Raw genomic sequence first — 17879 nt, 5'->3', positions numbered from 1 at the left:
GTTTTTTTAACAAAATTTACAGGCAATTATGATAACTAGTCATAATCATTATCACTAGTCATTATCATTCTCAATTTTTATTAAATAAATTGCTGATAGTCAAAACAGCTCTCTCAGAAATTTATTTGAATGAAACTCAAATCAAAAGTTTCACCATAAAAAATGTAATCATTCAAAACATAAGAACTCATTATATACAGAAACAATTTTTAAACAGGTTTAAGACTCTAATATTCATAAATATTGGTTTAAAATATTTAACGATTACGATATTTTGCATATCGTAACCATATTTCCTTATTGGTTAAATTAATTGAATGAGTTAGAACATGAAATGCAAATGACTAATCCCATGATTAAGGACAGAAGTCAGATGACGAGGGCAACATCTGGTTGAGTAGCCTACTGTGAGCTCGCTGCAGAACGAAATAAATTATTGGATTGGGACTCAAATAATGCTTCTACAAGCTGTGTATACATGGATGAGCCTTTTTTTGATAAAATCGAGATGATTAATTTCAGCCATCTAATTAATTTGGCTTTCTACTATTTTATCTTCACATTGCTGAAATCCAGAAGGCTTTAAAAAAATTTCAGGCACAAAGTAGTGCAAAACCTATGGATCAAATTTGTTCTTAAAGGATTTTAAACAAGCGAAATAGTCATGCGTTTTGCTTCAGCTAGATAATCCACATTTATGAATGGATTTATCATAGTACAAGATTCTCACGGCTGTCGGTCTGTTCAAACTCCAAACGAAAAATGTGATTCTGTACAAATAAAATATAATTAATTTATCGTAAAAGTTCTATCAGAGCTTGAACAAATTTATTCTTGTTGACTTTTGTGCTTTGCTATTCATCATCACTTACAAAAGGTAGAACTAAAATGGCTATTTTTCTAGAACAGAATTTTTAATGATATTAAATGTCCCATTTTCTAGCTGAATCAAAATAGAATAAGATTAATTTAAAGGTTGCACTCACTTATTAAAGGATGATTAACTGTAGGTAGAATTAATAATAGTTATTTTTCTCATACAAAATATTTAATAATATTAAATGTCCCATTTTCTATCTGAATAAAAATAGAACAAGATTAATTTAAAGGTTGCATTCACTTATTAAAGGATGGTTAATACTGGAAAAGGTAAGAGGAAAGCAGTAATAGATCAAAGAAGTTGTCACAGGAAACCCAGATACTATAAACATGCACTGGCCTTTCCTTATTGGCTAAATTTTCTGTCATTTTTCTTCAGCGTTACAGTGAAAAACGCTTCGAAAAATTTTGCACTGATTGCATTGCTTATTAAAAAAGTGTTTATAAATTAATACATTTTGAATTTACATATCTTGAATGTTTTTATTTACAGCTATTAATTAAACTCTAGTTTCGCACGCTTTCTTTTAAGTCCATGAGAAGGAAATATATCCTCCAGTTAGAAAACAGCTTGATATGTGATGACTTTTAGTGAATTTTTATCTCAATTCTCCTGTAGGAGTTAATTTGTGTATTTATACCTGAGACACATAAAGAGTAGCGCTTTTCTAAATAAGATATTTCTAGATCCTAACTTTCTTTTTCCAAGTTGAAAGACAAAGCTGTGCAAAAGCCATTTGGCTTCGGTTCATCGCTCTTGGCTTTCATAAGCTCATCGTGATTTACTTGAAGCTGAAGCTTGATTTAAATGCGACCGACAATTACTCATGAGAGTCGAGATAGGAGGATTAGACCCTGAAAATGCGCTGAAAGAAGCATTTTTTGAAGAAAAAAAAATTCCGCAGAAATTTTCATTTGAGCCCGAATCTAGCCAAAGTATTCGAAAAAAGTGAGAACTTAATTTTAGAAAACTTCTTGGTGAGATAAATCACACGCACTTACTTTTCTTCTACTCCAGTTCCTTCCTCTTCCTCTTCTTCCTCCTCCTCACTAGAAATATAGAAAAAATAAAGATGATCCATCATAAGAAACTTATAAACGTATTGAAGCTGTAAAGAAATCCTATCTTAAAACTTTAAATGAGCATTTCTTGTATATATGTAAATTTATTTCGTGTATCTCGAAAACTGTTCTAACGATTTGGAATCAAATTTTATAATATTAAGATAAAGTTTTGCTTTTTAAGTTTATATATATTTCTTCCTGAAAAAACGCGATTTTACACACAAAAAACATTTTTTTATATAACTGTCTATTAGAATAAGTATATTCAACTTCCGTTTCGATGTGTGGGCAATGCCGTATAGTGGTCAGAACAACAAGAATGACGCTCGTATTGCGGGTCCTCGATTCGAGTCGAGCTTTTTGCTTCTTTTTTCTTATGATTTATATTTAATATGTTTGCTTTTTAAGTTTATCTATATAGGTGTCTTCCTGAAAAGACACAATTTTTAATTAAAAAAATTGTAACTAACTATTAGAGGCATTTTCTATCTACTTTCATGCTGACAATGTTATATAGGGCCATAACGGACCACCCAATTTCACCATGGTAAAATTGAGTCTTTCAAATAACATATTAAAGCAAGTTTTTTTTTATTTGAATGACATGACCAGTGCATATACAAATAAGATTGAAAGATATTCATATGCAATCAGTATGTGATTTGTATTTAAATATTTTCTCCGAAAAATCACGATTTTGCAAAAAAAAAGATTGAAAGATATTCGTATGCAATCAGTATGTGATTTGTATTTAAATATTTTCTCCAAAAAATCACAATTTTGCAAAAAAAAAAAAAAAAAAAAAATGCAGAGCGAGATTTGGTTTTTTTTTTCAGATATTACATGTTTAATCCTATATAACACTTTTTCATCTTAAAGTATAAAATTATACATAAAGGAATATAGGGAGTAAAGAAAAGCATTTAAATTAAAATTAATATTCATTGATACAATTAATCTTAGAATTATGATCAGCAATATCACATATACGAATAATGACATTTCTGCAAAATCGAACAATATCAACCTAGAAAAATATTCTAAAAGCGTTAACATTAAGTTTGCTTATGTTCTATTAATTACTGCACGAGTACACTCTTAGTGCCACAGAAACACAGCTTGATATGAGTACAGGCTAAAGTAGAGCATTTATTCAAATTATTTTTTCCTCCAAGAATGCTTGTTATTGCCTGAAAATGAGGTTATGAGTCGAAATATTATGATCGTTTTAAGATTATGCAAATTTTAAGTTATTGGTCATATATAGTTACTATTATATCAAAAAGTTTAAGTTACGTGGTGTCATTTTTATGTCAAATTTACCCAAGCTTACTGATGTGAACCACTTGTATGGGTTAAACTACGCCTGCTTCCGAATTGTTGCATGTGATATGAAATTATTAAATGATTTAAAATTGCATGTTGTCAGAAAACGCCTTTTATAAATAATTTATTCTAAAAATATTAGGTTAGAGAAAACAAATTGAGTTTTGACGAACATATAGCTTAATTACCTTTTTCAATGATTTCTGTCAGTCATACGACTTATTTCATTTGATGTTAAATATCTGACGATATTACTTCACTAATAAGGCAAGCTCAGAATATTATTTAAAGCTGTTTGAATAGTATTGATTGCATTACGAAGAGAAAAAAATCTTCATTATATTTTATTTTCTGATTTTCATAAAGAGAAGATATCTAATTCGGATTATATAAAGGTACGTTAAATACGCAATACTTCTCAGAATCAATTTATCAAATTTCTGTCAACTGATTCTTTACCTGAAAGTTGACTAACGTTTCGGTAGACCAACTCAGATTGATGATGGCCTAATAATCAGTCACAACCGATTCGGATAGTCATATAACAGAATATGAGATTAGTGAAAAATCTCAAATTTGTTTTACAAATATCAACAGGCATCTACAGACACTGAGATTTCAAAAAAGAAAAAGTCAACATTTGAGTTCCATAATAATTAAAAGAGATTCAATGAACGTGGCGCACCAATATGTTTTACAACTCAAACTTACTTAAAACAATCCATTTTTTAAATGAAAAATATTACATCTAATGGCGATGATAAGTGGATTATTTGTCATAACATAATTGGAATGATGCTAGAGCAAACGTTATAAACTAGCACTGAACTAAGACTGGAGCTTGGAACATTAGTACTGGAGTTTGGACAATATCCCAATTTAATGTACATTAACGAAATTCGCTTTAGTCTGAACACTGGGTTTTGTTGGCTAACAATTAAGCAGAAACATTGATTTCGATTTCACCAGGAAACCATCACGGGAAGACATCACTTTCCGTTTAAGAGAGTCATAGTGTGGGTAGGCATTATGCTAGACAGCCTAACAGGCCTCTTTATGTTTCAAAACGGGATCCCTAATGCTAAAACAGAGGTGAAATTCTTGAACATTATATTGACCTATTTCGAGGTGCCATCGGTCCTGGCTTCATATTTATGAATGATAATTTGCTTTGTTACCTTGTGAGCATCGACGCCTTCCGTGAAACAGAAAATATCCAACGCATGTCATGACCTGCTCACTTATTTGATATAAATCCTATGGAAAATGCGTAAGATTTACTCGAGAGACAACCAACATTCTTTCCGCAACCACAAAGATCAGTTTTAGAGCTGAAAAGATTTCATTGAATCTCATTTGAGTTCAAAATTCATCCAAAATGTCCCAGCATGTTAAGGAAACAGTTACACAGCATGATTGTCTGTAAAAAGTGAGCACATACCTTATTAAATTGCAGCAGTATCTTTTTATTTCATTCGGTTTTAACTTAAGTGCTTGCTTTTCTTATACAAATTTTTCTTACAAACTGATTTCTTTGGATAATAAAGCTGATTGTTCTCGTTCTTTCACATCGTTTCCTTATTTTGTAACGGTTTTACACTCGCATATCGCGTTCCGCCATTCCGACTCGGATTTCTTTTATTATTCGCATAATTACTAATTATGCCTAACTTTTGAACACCAGGTTGCTTTTAGTGCATGGTTGGATGTTTTGCACACATCCAACCATGCAACACATCCAGAAGACATCAGTTCTTTTAGGGAGATTTAGAAACTCCATTGCTTTTCTTACATGATCACATACAAAATATTATGAATGCATATATTTATTAAGTGGATGCAAAAATTAGGTTAAAATGTTCTCTACGAGAACTATTGTATTAACAACTAAAAAGAAATCTACGCGTTTTCCCATAGTTATTTCATACTTTTGTATATAGGTTTCTCTTTTATAATGGACGATAAAATTTCTTGTATTAAATTTCATTTCATATTTTATTTTGAGCTTGTTTTTACGCTCTTACATTGCATTATTGTATGATTCAATACATTTTGATATCAATTCTCATTTTCTTTTTCTATCTTTTATGTCATTCCTGTGTCCCAGCTGTTCTTCGTGTTTTAAGGAGTATTCATCAGCCTTTATAATCGAGCTCCGGTCTATTACACACAAAATTGTCATTCCCTAGGCTCTATAATCCAGTCTATGTAATAATTTTTTTAATGTAAAATTGAATGATCTTTAAGGTTTCCTTTTTCGAAAAGAAAATTCGAAGTTTCTTTTGAAATTTCGAAGAAGAAGAAAAAATTGAAACATACTTGTATCATATAATTCTGCATCTCCTCTGAAAAAGGATTTAGAAAGTTCCCAAAGAAACAAACAAAAAAAAATTTAATTTTTTATTTTGTCATCTCTGAGCTCTTACTCTCTTTCTTTACGATCGATGATTTCTTTTTCCCCAATGCCATCACTCAATGTCAGTGGATTAGAATTAAATATTAAGAAATATATGAATTATTCATCAAATAAATATTCTTTTTTCATAAATAGTAATTTGTAATAAATAATTTGAAATTTACTAAGCAAGTGGGGTTTTTTTATTATGTTATTTTAATTTTGAAATCCAAATAAATATTTATTTCTAAAACAATATGCTTATTTATGCTCAGCTAAAGTAACAAGAACCTTTCCTTTTACTATCTTTTTCCATAGCAAAATCAGAATTTATGGCTTTTGGTGTATTCATCAACATTACTTTTATGCATTTACATTTACTTTTATGTAAAAGCATTACTTTTATTCATTGGCATTTACTTTTATTTATAAGCATTACTTTTATTCATAAACATTTATTTTTATTTATAAGCATTACTTTTATTCATTAACCTTTACTTTTATTTATAAGCATTACTTTTATTCATTAACATTTACTTTTATTCATAAACATTACTTTTATTCATTAGCATTTACTTTTATTCATAAACCTTACTTTTATTCATTAACATTTACTTTTATTCATTAGCATTTACTTTTATTCATTAATATTTACTTTTATTCATAAACATATATTTTTATTCATTAACATTTACTTTTATTCATAAACATATATTTTTATTCATTAACATTTACTTTTATTCATAAACATTACTTTTTTAACCCCATTACTTATACTGTGAATTCCGTATATACTTCGTTTTATATTTTTTGTATTATTAGTTTTTTTTCTTTCTTTATAAATAATTGATATTTATTTATTTTACACTTGTGTACATTTATCATCTTCATTTTTTTGTTACTATACAAAAAATAAATTGCTTTCATATCTTATCTGATTTTGGGGAGTGTTATTTTTTATTCTAAACTTTCTGCTTGCACATTGATTTATTCTGCATTCTTTAAAATTTATTTAATATATTTAATTATCGTTTCATACCTAATTTCTTAAATATCAATTTTTGAACTTGACATATCATGACATTTTTGCTGTGGCAACAGATATGTCGTCTTTATGCAAATTTTCTCTTCTATGCAATTAAATAGAACATATTTTATGAAAATCAAAAGTATTCTAACTAAAGTTATGTTTAATGGTAAAAGAAATTATATTATTAGCTTAAGAAGCTGTTTTCTATTTTGTTATCAATGGTTTTCTTTTCAATATATGCAAATTCTAATATTAAAGCAGGGCTTCATGATAAAAAATGCGAAACTCCTCACATTTTTCACTAATGTCAATATACTATATATATTAATTTATATTTACTTTTAAAGAGAAGTATACAGACTTAAAAATGTAAAACATCACTATTGCCAGCGTAACTACAAGAATCTTTCAAATGAAGCAATAAAATTCTACTTGATTAATGCACTACTGACTTTCTCATGAAAAAAAGACACTATTTAAGAACTTTTGATTGATTTAAAACATCAGGAGGTTAGTCTATTGCAGGAATCCTTGCAACTTTATTTGACATGCTTCCTTGTTCTAAAATAAAAACGAAACCGGTGGAAATGAAAGTTATACATCTATTCCTCAAATAAAAATTCTGTACGGGAAAAAAAAAAAAGATATTCTCCTTGGCCGTAAATGCAAATTTATATGTAAGCAAAATGAATTTATTTAAAAAAATTTCTCGGTGAAGACGTTTAAAAAAACATACTTTTCGTAAATGAGTTAAAATCCTTGCCAAGTGTCGTTAAGGATAGAATTTCTGGTAGGAAAAGTATGTCATAAAGAAAGAATAAAACTCACTCCTACTTTCTAACCTGAAATACGAAAACAGCATATTTTGACGCAAAATATAAACTGGAGGATCGCCAGCGGCGAGCATTAAGTTTTTCGTATCTTTTGCAGCTTGTCATGTTTTCCGGGTAGATAGAACGCGATCATGAACACATTCTTCATATTTTATTTTTGCAAAGTTTCTGTTCAATGATGTGACAACTCAATGAAGATGGCAGATGTAGTCGAAAGTCCAATGGGTTTCGTAGTCGAAGAGCATGTGAAATAAATAGCATAATCTAAACATCAGTGCTATTTCAACCTCAGGCGCTTTCCCATATCCGTTACGCGGTAACAATGACGTCATAAAGGTAAACATCCGCCAGTTGAAATGTTGGTTGAGTTGAAGTCTATCGAAAGCCTCGTGTACCACGTGCAGGTGATGTCATTCATGCTTTTAAGTTTTTTTGGAGAATTTAGTCTCGAATTTTTTACAGCGTTTTTATTCATTTATCAGTAACTTACTTCTTGTTTTAGCACCTCACTTATGAATCACTTCACACTTTTAGGATTGAGACGCTTTCAAAATTTTATGCTTTTCAGCTGCTATTTAAAAAAAAAAAAGGTGAAAGATAATTTTAAACAAAGGCCTATTTTAGAAAATTCATTATTTAATCAAAAGTTAGAAAAAAATGTGATAATATTTTAAGAAATTATATGAATTTTTCATCGTGAATTTCGTTGAGATATATAGTTTCATTTTTTAATAAAATTTAATCAACATTTTTCAGAAGAAATATTTGTTCTAAAAGTTCCAAACTATTTTCCTGAAGAATGTTAAGGGAGGTATGCTATCGTGTTTTTTTAATGCTACTAAAAGTATTAAGGGTTTTCTTTTAGCTGTATAAAGCGTGTTATCTTTGAAATATATTCATATTATATTATTTAATGATACACTATAGTACTTTTAAGTAAATTTCTTTTTTTTTCTTCATTTTGTTTAAACTATTCCTTAAAGGTACAAGAATATTTTATTCATTTGTTAGCAATTATTGCATCACAATCTGGCATCAAAGAGAAAAAAACAATTAAAATTTATTATCGCTACTGAGTGTATTTCTTATTAGATTTTAACATTTTTATTTTAATTAAAAAATTTATACTATGCATTTTTTGGATGTAAATTTAAGTTAAAATGTATTTTCAGTTCTACAAGTTAACCTTCGGTCAAAATTATATATATCAGAAAGATTGCTGCATTTCTCTCTCTTATAAATGTAATGAGCTACCTGTGAAACTCATTTTGATAAAAGGAAAATACTAATCCATCTTGCCAATATCACTAAAAAAGTATCAATTTTCTTCAAATCACACGAATTTAATATTAAGAAATCTAAATATTATAAAATCATCATCTCTGTTCAGCTTTTGCTAAAAAGCCGTATAGATCGATGGGGAAATTGCAAATATTTTACAGATTTTTTGAACAAGCGATAACTAAACTGCTATCAGACTGAATGCGTCTAAGGTATGGGAATCCAAGAAACAGGAAAAATCTGAAGACAGCAACAGGATCAGGCCTTTGAAAAAACTTTTCAACGTCAAACTATTAGATGATTACTCAGAATAAAGATAAAAGAGTAAGACGTAGAATTATCCAGCAAGTGTCTCAAATCCTGATTCATCAATATTCGTTATTGCACAAAAGATCAAAAGGAAATGACTTCTGAGACCATTAGTAGACGCTTAGGAGATATAAATTAATGCTTATTAAAAGGAAGCAAATGCAATCACTAATGGCAGATCTCATTTAATGAAAGCTGTTATCATTATATGAGAATTGTCCCCAAGGTAAAACTTCGTTTGAAGTCATTCTAGCAGAAGTGTTTAGATGCTTCCTAAAACTCTGCTAATAATGTTCTCTGCTAGTCTGCTAATAACTCTTACTCTGCTAATAATGTTATTTACTACAAAATACTTTTCTATTTTACCCTGGGCTGATTACAAATTTCTTTGAAAAATTTTTAGAGAGAAGGAAAGAAAATTTTTGTTCTAAGGACAATTTGCGTTGCAGTATTTTAAAATTATTAGAAAATAACAATGATTTCTAGTGAATCGTTGCAAGTTACTTATTAAAATACAATAAAACTAAGTGATATTGAGTTAGAAAACTATTACCAGTCTTGTATATATATTCTGCAAATTTTTGCTTCATCTTAAGAGTCGTAAGTTTGTCAAGACAATTCAAAAGAATCATTGAAATAAATTATCAGTGCCAACTATGTATTTTCAAAACGTTCATCAATCGGGTTTCTAGAATTGTGTTATTGATACCATCATGATTGTTGCAGTTAATTGTAGCTAAGCCCGAAATAATTCTTCGAATCAGTTTCTGTAAGCAAATAGTGCACTTGTTGAATTATAAAAACCAATATTCCTAGTAACAAGGTTATCAGTCGGTAATTTTAAGTTGCTTCTATTAATCAATTATTAAAAAAAAAAACAAATTTCCCAGTAACAAAGTTATCAATCGGTAATTTTAAGTTGCTTCTAGCAATCAATGTCCAGGAAGCATTTGCATATTACTCTCTCTGTGGAATCATAGGCACAAAATATAAATTATTCAACATTTTCAGAGTCATATCTAGTTATATATCCAACTAATATTTTAGAAAGACTAACTGATGATTCGTGAATAATATCTTAGTAAAAAACTAGAGAAACCATTAATCAAAATTAAATTTTTAAAAAAGAATAATTCCCTGATATTTATTTGCTGTGAATACTATAAAAGTATCAAAGTCGTAAATCAAGTCGTAAAAAAAGAGTTCTTGTGTATGCGTTGGAAAAGCTTCTAGTTAAAGAAGAAGTTCGTAAAAGATGTTTCGTTTGAAACATTTTTAAGCTCTTTTTTTCCTTTACACTTCTCGTTTTTCATGCGTTAACTGAAAACAGACTTTCCAGTAAGAAACTATGGCGTTTCAACGACAAAACGTAAAATCTGGCTAAAATGCCAAAATCATAATAAAAACAATGATTTTTAAAGCGGATGCATACATTTCTAACTGAACTATTTATTTATAAAAATAAAATCAATTATAATTCTTTGTGGCATCAAAAATTATTTATGCATTAAAAACAAAACCGAAAGAAATCATCAAATGATAGAAAATGAATCAAAAAATATTTTCCCCTAAACGTTTTTAAATTTATTCGAAAACGGATCTAAAATAATCGACTTCTTTCACTTCATAGATTCGAATAAATATTTATATTAATATTATGTCAGAACAATGTGTAATTTAATAATCATTTCTAAAAATGTTTCAGTTTATCTTGCTTGCTTCAAAACTTTAAGTTGATTTCTTTGCAAAATATTAGAATTATATTTCTTCTAATTTGTATTCAAATAGACTATATGTAATAAAATTAAGATGCATTTTAAGACATGAATATAACTTAAATTTTTAAATTAAACTGAGAAAATAACATGGTAAAGAATCTATTAGCAGACAGTTAACAATTGAATCCTAATTTCAAAACATTGTTAAACTCAAACTGAAAATAGATTCAAAGTGTTTGTCTCGTTTATCTATACTGAGTGAAAGACTACGATTTTCAATCAATCAATTTATAATCATAATAATGCAATAAATAATTAGTAAAAATAAAATTAGGAGTAGAAGCTAACTATATACATCATGTTGTGTGCTTTTATTTGTTCTTTATTCTCTTATTATATTAACTATCAAGCCCAATCTTTTTGTAAAAGAAAATATAGTAGGAAGAATTCCCACGTATTTCTGGACACACATAAATATAGACTTATGCAAATAAAATATATGTAAAAATATTTTATATATACCTATTCATATATTAGAATCGAAAAATTCAGCTATGACACATCAGCTATATCAGATTTTTCATATTAAGATTGTTAATTTCTGATTTATCTTAGAATTTCATTTTACTTAAATTTGTATTCAATTCTCATTGCTATTTTCATTGTTTATATGTTTTTCAATTTTTTTTTTCCTTATGGCATCTTTACGGAAACTTACACTTTTTCTCAATTTTAAAAAACATGTAAATATAAACAGCTATTTATTTACTTTATTTTTGTAATTTTTAATATTCCTCAAGTCTTTTTTGTAAGCTCGGAATTTAAAAAAAAGGGAAAGAAATTGTGAATATTTTCTGAGTTTCCTCTTATCCTTATTTTATATATTTTATGAAATATGATTGCTTGGCACTTACCTGTATTCTCTATCGTCGTCGGCCATTTCGCAAAAATATTACTACAGAAGAACTGCCTGAAACAAAATTAACAATAAATTAAACAAAATTAGACGTCAAATAACTTTATTTTATTCACAATATTTATGGTGCAAATGCTCAAAAACTATATTATTTCAGCACTTTCTATTCTTCCACTTCAGTTTACTAAACATTTTGCAGACACGAATTCTGAATAATTCGAAAAAGTGAATAGAGATTATAAATTTATATTCATTCGCCTGATTTAATAATTTTTATATTACCAATAAATTCAAGAATATGAGATAACTTACATCAAAATGTATTATTGGATGGTATTATGTTCCTAAACAGAGCATATTAAATATATGTTTTTATACAGAACAAATTTTTGTTGTCTCCTATAAAATAAATAATTACCATAAAAAAATAATAAATGGGAATTAATATTTAAAAAATGTTAACTATAATGGCTATGAATTTTTTATTAAAAGATTTATTTCATTTGATATCAGTTATCTGGAGTTTTAAACTTAATGCAGGGTGAGCATTTTGTAAAGCTGTTTTACATATTATTGATTTTATCATAAAATGTAAGAAAAAAAAAAGAAGAAGAAGAAGAAAAGAAAATCTTCATCACATTTTATTTTTTTTTATTATCATAAATAGAAAAGGTCTGTTTTTGATTATAAAAAGACACGTTAGATACAAAACACTTGTCAAAATCAGGTTATCAAAGCTCTTTCAATTGATTCTTCACCAGAAAGGTGACTAATGTTTAGATGGATTTATTCAGACTGATGATGATCAAATGATTGGTCATAGTGGATTCGGATAATATATAATGATTCCAATAGTCATATAACAGAGAATGAGATCAATGAAAAATCCAAAATTTGTTTTATAACCATCAACAGGCATCTGCAGACTCTGAGATTTCTAAAAAGGCCAATATTTTGTGTTCCACAATAACTGAAAGAGATTCAATGAACTCGGCAGTCTGGTTTACACGCCAAATGTAGAAGAATCCATTTTTAAATGAATTATAAATGGCGATGATAAATATCTAACGAGTTTCCATGACATAGTTGAATAGATCTTACAGCAAACGTGATAAACTAGCACAAATCGGATCGAAAACTAAATTACTTGAAAAAAAAAAGTTCATGGTATTAATTTGGTGGAATTACAAACTATTGAGTATTTTCAATTACATCCAAGCCACCAAATGAATTCAGATGTGTGCCATATTAATGTTAATTAATGTTTATTTATTAACACTAAGTGCTTTTTCAATAACACCTGAATTCAACTCAAATTTAATTTTTAATGAACTAAACATACTTTTTTTCTTCAAAATTTTCTAGAACTTATAGAAAAAAAATTTAGTTACTTTTGAATAGATGATGATTACAAGAAATTTAAAGAGATAAGTATTTAAGTTATTTTTTATATTTTGAATACTACAATATTATAATTATTAATATTTTTGTAATGTTATAAATATTTTTAACCCTTTAACTGCTTATCCCTTTATTTTGAAGGCTTGGAAGTCTCTTTTGTGCTGCATCTGGGATTTTTGCAGGTTAATGTGTAGATCTTTTACTATTAAAGATTTGAATTATATCATGCTATTATCGGGCAGCGTATATTAATAGTTCAAATACTTAATTCAAACAAACATTACATTTAAATAGTAATTTTTTTTAAAAAAATCAGTAATCATAAGGTTAAAAACGAGAAATAGAGATGATTTTAACAAAATAAGCAATGGGAACAAACCATCAGTTTATAAAAATTATTCCAAATGATGTGTAAAAGCTTATTAAAATATACTGAATTGTCGTTATTTTTTTTTTCGAAAAAATATATGCTTTTATTTCAGAAATATTAAAAATTGAAGAAATATTCTAAAACCGCACGTTAATTGCAAATAAAGAATACGAACTTCGAAGCAAAATAATAAAATATTTGAATAAATAAAATTTTTCCAATGAATTTCTTTCTTGTTACTGAATTTGGTTCATAGAAAATAGAATATAGCAGACGATAAAAGTATTTTATTTTATCAACAGAAAATATTTTGAAAAATCTTTTGCATCAATTCAAAGTTTTTTATTACGCTGTGGTGACGCATTGTTTGGGTTTCGCTGCGAAGAAATATTTTCTGCTGTACTCTAATATATGAAAAACAATCTTGCACTGAATTATTCGTAGCAAATCTTCTTTGTTTGTCTGAAAACAGTTTTTCGTTGATCTCACACAGAATCAAATCTGAGTTAAGCTGATAAAAAAGAGGATTCTCTATCGATCGCAAATAGAAACTAGTCTCTGTTTGCATGGTAACCCTTCTCTGAAGATTTCAGATAGAATTGCGTGCAGAAAAGTTTTGGGTATTGAATAAATATGATCTGGAGAATGAGACAGATCGTAAACTTTCTCAGAAAATCTGGTTTGTCGGATTATCTTGAAATTGAAATTGTAATAGAAAGGTAAAGTATCAGAAAACAAGAAGCAATTCTTTTATTTGAAAATAAACTTTGTAAAGGAAGAAAATTTCATGCATTTTAAAAAAGAATTGGAATTATTTATTTAATTTAATTGTAATTATTTATTTATGAGAAATTAATAGCTATTTTCTACAATATCTATTTCCAGCTGAATACTGCCTGTTGTTATATATATTGTTTATATCCTTGTTTCTTTGAAAAAATATATATTATCTTATTAGAAGAAGAAGATAAAAAAATATATATATATATTATCTTCTTTGAGTAGTGAAGAAGAAATATATATATTATTACATTTAGAGGATTTTTCTGCCCTTTTCATTAAACAAGAAGTTGTACATAACGTCATTTTCGTTTCATTTCATTTTCATTTATGTTTTTTTCATTTTTCATATATGTTTTAGTAAATATCATCAAGAATATCAATGATCTTTAAAAGACAATTGAAGAGTGTATTTAGAAAGAATTTTTCAATTTTAATTCCAGTTATAATCAAGCACATTGACATGCAAACGAGACAAATAATAAAATTAAAGTTGAAAACAGTTCAGCTATTCTTCTTGAAGAATCAGGCATCACTATCGTTTCAAATTTATAAAGAATATGACTTATAAAGTATTTATATATTTCAAAATTGCTTTATTTTCATTCTTAGAGGATGCAAACTTTTAACTTCTGACATACTGGGTTAGACTACTTTTATATTCTTTTTAATGGTTGATAAATCAAAATAAAGATTATATAAGAAGAATGATCTCTCTCCTTTCACTAACTAATATAGATAAACTTCTTTTGAATTTTAAAAAAATTACTGATAATTTAATACTATAAACTAAGAAGTCAAAAGAATTAGTTGAATTTTCAAATATTTCTTAAAATATAAGAACATATTACAGTGTTTTAAAACAGTTCAAATAATAAAGTACAGCACATTAGCTGCACTCATATTCATTTGTTCAACAATTCATTCAATTCCAATACACACATATTCTTATATTACTTATATATAAATGCTGTAGAAGAAGGATTCTTAAATACTGCTCGAAAGAAAATTAAGTTACGTTAATAACATAAAACTTGAAGCAATTCCAATTTCTTTTTTATTGTTATGTTTATTTTCTTGTAAATAATTGAAAAATTCTTATTTTGCTCCTGGGAAATATTAATACGAGATATAAACAATTTTCACCGAATGACTGTAACTAAGAAAATTATTTTATTGAAATTTTGCTCCCATTGAGGTATTATAATTATCATATAAATCAAATTCTTCACCTCTTAGTTGATATGCTCCTCAATATCACAGTTAAAGTATGCAAACACTTAAAAGTGACTTGATGAAAATGTTTTTGAATTTTTTTTTCTTTTCATAAAAATAAAATAATTTCTAAAACGCTGAAATAAATCATTTAAAGATAATTGTATAAAATTTTTTCTTTAAAATTTTAATAATATTATAGTAATAGCAAGCGTTCTGTGTTTTGTATAAAACCAAAAATATGAAACAGGATTTTCAATATCCACAATATTCCAATTTCCAACCCAGAAGTCTTAAGAAACAGGCTATTTTAAAAATATTTGTTCGTTTTGAAATTTTTAACAAAGGACAGAAGATAAATTTTTAAATTATGTCTTAGAAATTATGCACAGTCCTACATTTTAGAATTGATATGTGTGTCCTTAATTGATGTCTTCTTTTCAAAATTATTTTAATTATAATAATAATCAGTTTCTTCCATTAGCATAATGAAACCAAACTTGTTGCTATAGCTTGTAGCTATAAAAAATCTTGTTTGCTATAGCTATAAACATAAAATAATTTCGAATTAAGAAAAGCTTTTTTAAATGTTAGGAATAACTGTTAGTACTTTTAATTTTGGCTAGAATAATTGCAATAAATTCATTACAAAAGAAAACTAAAAAATTCAAGTAGCCATAGATTCAGAAAAATTTATTTTAACAAAGGAAATTAAAATTTCGAAAGAGATGTTTTAAGATTAATAAACCAAATTAAAAATTTAATAAATCATAATTTTCCAATGGAGGAAAACTTTCTCTCCGATGTGTATTAACTCTGCTAGAATCAAAATCTGACTTACCGGAACTGCAAGGAAGCCCAACCCTTCAGTAGGAATCGAGAGAGTGAACACTGACCAGCACCGGAAAATCCAAGCTGCGAATCCTTTTCCCTCTGCTATATTTATCCTAAGCTCCCTTCCACCCACATGCGGCTCCATCTTTTCCCAGTCATATTTATTTCATTTATCCGAGCCGAGCAAATAAACCAAGAAAGGAAGCGTCTTTCCGAAAAGCAGTCAAACTTTCCGTCATCTTTCTGCCAGCGCACCTCAATCACTTCTTGTCTAATTAGTCCATGGATTGTCCTCGGCAAAGACGTGAGGGAGGTTGTTGGGAAAACAATCTGCCACCTTCACTACAATTCAAAATACACTAGTCTAGCCTTTTGTTTTGGTTTTGCAATAACAAACTTAGTCTCAAGGTTGACTGTCTCTTCGACAATGCTGTCTTTGAACATGTTATGGATCACTTCAAAAAGAAAATTGTTGTGAATTGTTTGTTTGAACTTAAGAAGAAAGAAGAAATGTGAATGGAGAAAGAATAAGAATTCTGTAACATTAGTCATGTTTTGACAAGTTGCAAAAAAGGCATCCGTCATGGCGGAAACTGCTGATACTTCTGTTTTAGTTAGATAAACGTTTGATCCACCGTGTACATAATTGGCTGATCTTCTTTTGAATCGTATGGTCTGAAGCCATGATCTTCAGTTCCTGGAGCTGAAATCTTACCACGAAATACCATGATCCCATTTGATATTCAGGTAAAGGAAGCAAATTGGGTCATTAAGCATGAACAAAAGATCCATAGATATTGGTAGAGAATTTATAATTATGCAAATATTGGGCTGCCTAAGGATTTTACTCAGTGTAATTGGTAGGTAACAAAGAAATAATTGCACTAATCTATATAGCCAGGGAATATAAAGTAGGTCAGTCAGTGTAAATTAATTTGAAGAGACTTATCTGTACTCACATTTATCAAAAGAGTCGTCCTAAAAATGAATTGCTGTATAGAATTAATATTTGATTCAGCTTTTCTGGTCACCAAAATCAACTTCAAGAATACAAATTAGCAGTACAGTAACGTCTCAGTAATTAGCAAATATTAGACTAGAGGAGAACTAATTTAACAAAAACGCTGGATTAGTAGAGGTTCATGGATTAGCACAAGCAAACTATGTTTATTACAACAAAAATTAAGAAATATATAAAATTAAACAGAAAATTATACTATATTTAATATTATAAAGTCTGATTAGAAATATATCGATTGTTTATATCGTTTAGTATCGATGATACTTGCATGCAATAATTTTACCCACTTTAACGTTCTGCATTCGTCCTGCTGAAGATGCCAGGCTATAAGACTGGATTTTCGCATTGCCGGATTTCAAAGAGTCTACTGTAATAACAATTCGAAAACTGGAAACTAAAAATTCTTTTTATAACTACTGTCGATGAAAGATCTATGTAGCTTATGTAACTATTTTAATTTAGGGACAAATTTTATGGTAATACTACTTCAATAAATTTACTTCTTC

At 28.0% G+C, this 17879-nt stretch overlaps 1 protein-coding gene and 1 long non-coding RNA gene across 2 annotated transcripts in view; one reads left to right on the top strand and one right to left on the bottom strand.

Annotated features, from left to right (window-relative positions):
- Positions 1–17879, top strand: part of LOC129961013 (circumsporozoite protein-like) — a 290038-nt gene that overhangs the window by 119867 nt on the left and 152292 nt on the right. The window lies entirely within an intron of this gene.
- On the bottom strand, positions 1881–16626 carry LOC129961014 (uncharacterized). The gene is made up of 3 exons (XR_008783745.1): positions 16360–16626; positions 11751–11806; positions 1881–1929 (listed from the first exon to the last, which is right to left on the bottom strand). It is a non-coding gene; the product is annotated as an uncharacterized LOC129961014 (long non-coding RNA).

Source organism: Argiope bruennichi, chromosome X2 (genome assembly GCF_947563725.1).
Source record: "Argiope bruennichi chromosome X2, qqArgBrue1.1, whole genome shotgun sequence".
Taxonomy (NCBI): Eukaryota; Metazoa; Arthropoda; class Arachnida; order Araneae; family Araneidae; genus Argiope; species Argiope bruennichi.
Note: the sequence above shows the minus strand (reverse complement) of the source record. Positions and strands in the feature narration are given on the sequence as shown.